This window comes from Triticum aestivum, chromosome 6A (assembly GCF_018294505.1).
Source record: "Triticum aestivum cultivar Chinese Spring chromosome 6A, IWGSC CS RefSeq v2.1, whole genome shotgun sequence".
In the NCBI taxonomy this organism is placed as follows: Eukaryota; Viridiplantae; Streptophyta; class Magnoliopsida; order Poales; family Poaceae; genus Triticum; species Triticum aestivum.
In genome coordinates, this window is record NC_057809.1 from 287,827,763 (window position 1) to 287,830,735 (window position 2,973).

Sequence of the window (2,973 nt, forward strand, 5' to 3'; positions counted from 1 at the left end):
TCTGAATTATTCTACTTATGATAAAGAATTATATGCTCTTGTTCGGACTTTAGAAACATGGCAACATTATTTATGGCCCAAAGAATTTGTTATACATTCTGATCATGAATCTTTGAAACATATTAAAAGTCAAGCTAAACTGAATCGTAGACATGCTAAATGGGTTGAATTCATTGAGACTTTCCCTTATGTCATTAAACACAAGAAGGGAAAAGAAAATGTTATTGCTGATGCATTGTCTCGTCGCTATACTATGCTTTCACAACTTGACTTCAAAATATTTGGTTTGGAAACCATCAAAGATCAATATGTGCATGATGCTGATTTTAAAGATGTAATGCAGAATTGTAAAGAAGGAAGAATGTGGAACAAGTTTGTTGTTAACGATGGATTTGTGTTTCGTGCTAACAAGCTATGCATTCCAGCTAGCTCCGTTCGTCTTTTGTTGTTACAGGAGGCGCATGGAGGAGGATTAATGGGACACTTTGGCGTGAAGAAGACGGAGGACGTACTTGCTACACATTTCTTTTGGCCAAAGATGAGACGGGATGTTGAGCGTTTTATTGCTCGCAGCACTACATGTCAAAAAGCTAAGTCACGACTCAATCCTCATGGTTTATATATGCCTTTGCCTGTACCTAGTGTTCCTTGGGAGGATATATCTATGGACTTTGTTTTAGGTTTACCTCGAACAAAGAAGGGGAGGGATAGCATATTTGTTGTCGTGGATAGATTTTCGAAAATGGCACACTTTATACCATGTCATAAAAGCGATGATGCTGTTAATGTTGCTGATTTGTTCTTTCGTGAAATTATTCGCTTGCATGGTGTGCCAAATACTATTGTTTCAGATCGTGATACTAAATTTCTTAGCCACTTTTGGAGATGTTTATGGGCTAAGTTCGGGACTAAACTGCTTTTTAGTACTACTTGTCACCCCCAAACTGATGGACAAACTGAAGTAGTCAATAGAACGTTGTCTACTATGCTTAGGGCTGTTTTGAAGAATAATAAGAAAATGTGGGAGGAATGCTTGCCTCATATTGAATTTGCTTATAATCGTTCATTGCATTCTACTACTAAGATGTGCCCTTTTGAAGTTGTGTATGGTTTCCTACCTCATGCACCTATTGATTTGTTGCCTCTTCCATCTTCGGAGAAGGTTAATTTTGATGCTAAACAACGTCCTGAATTGATTTTAAAAATGCATGAGTTAACTAAGGAAAACATTGAGCGCATGAATGCTAAATATAAACTTGCTGGAGATAAGGGTAGAAAACATGTTGTGTTTGCACCTGGAGATCTTGTTTGGTTACATTTGCGTAAGGATAGATTTCCTAATTTGCGCAAATCAAAGTTAATGCCACGTGCTGATGGTCCCTTTAAGGTGTTAGAGAAAATAAATGATAATGCATATAAACTTGAGCTGCCTGCAGATTTTGGGGTTAGTCCCACTTTTAACATTGCAGATTTGAAGCCTTATTTGGGTGAGGAAGATGAACTTCCGTCGAGGACGACTTCATTTCAAGAAGGGGAGGATGATGAGGACATCAATACAATTGTTACACCCATAGCCCCTGCTGCTATACATACTGGACCAATTACTAGAGCTCGTGCACGCCAACTAAATTACCAGGTACTTTCGTTTCTTGGTAATGATTCTAATGTTCATGAGAATATGATGCTGCCTAAATTGGATACATTTGTTTTGCTTACAAATGAAGGGCCTAGCTTGGAGAAGGATGAACATTGGAGCAAGAACAAGCATGGAGATGATGGCATGCGCAAGGGGAACAAGAACGGAGTTACAAGTGATGATTTCAGGACTTTGAAGCCACCATAATGGGTGCATGAAGCCTTGGACGAAATATACAAGATGCCACTTCATAAATCTCGTCCCGAGGCTATTTTAGGTGCTGCGTCACCTTATTATTGGGCCAGGCCCATGTAATTTCGAAACACATAAGTATAGGCTATTTTTAGAGTCCGTATGTGTGGGGAAACAAGAGATAGGGTTGATTTCGGACTCCTCCACCAAGGGCCACGAAATTACCCCCCTCTTCCTCCATATATACAGCCCTTAGGGCATCGTTTAGACTTTGGGTTTTGTTTAGATTAAAAGTTCGCCATAGCTGCAACTTCGCGTACTTCGTTTGCGTTCAACGACCAGACAAAGGCGTCACAGAACCCCACCTTGATCAATAAAGCTTTCATCTTATATTCGCAATATCCAGATTGCAATCTTAGTTTCTTGCTTGTTCTTCGTTTGCTCGCAGGAAACAGACCCTCGTGGTCAGGTTGATCGTGCTCCGGCGTGGTCAATAACCTCTCGGAGTTGGTTTAGCGATTGCTAAGGCGCGACGTCCTCGCACGTTCGTAGTCGGATCGTCAAAGTCGACTTCCACCAAAGCGAAATCCACCATCTCATCGAAAGACGGGACACCTTTGCCTCTATCAAGGAAGAATGTGGAACAAGTTTGTTGTTAACGATGGATTTGTGTTTCGTGCTAACAAGCTATGCATTCCAGCTAGCTCCGTTCGTCTTTTGTTGTTGCAGGAGGCGCATGGAGGAGGATTAATGGGACACTTTGGCGTGAAGAAGACGGAGGACGTACTTGCTACACATTTCTTTTGGCCAAAGATGAGACGGGATGTTGAGCGTTTTATTGCTCGCTGCACTACATGTCAAAAAGCTAAGTCACGACTCAATCCTCATGGTTTATATATGCCTTTGCCTGTACCTAGTGTTCCTTGGGAGGATATATCTATGGACTTTGTTTTAGGTTTACCTCGAACAAAGAAGGGGAGGGATAGCATATTTGTTGTCGTGGATAGATTCTCGAAAATGGCACACTTTATACCATGTCATAAAAGCGATGATGCTGTTAGTGTTGCTGATTTGTTCTTTTGTGAAATTATTCGCTTGCATGGTGTGCCAAATACTATTGTTTCAGATCGTGATACTAAATTTCT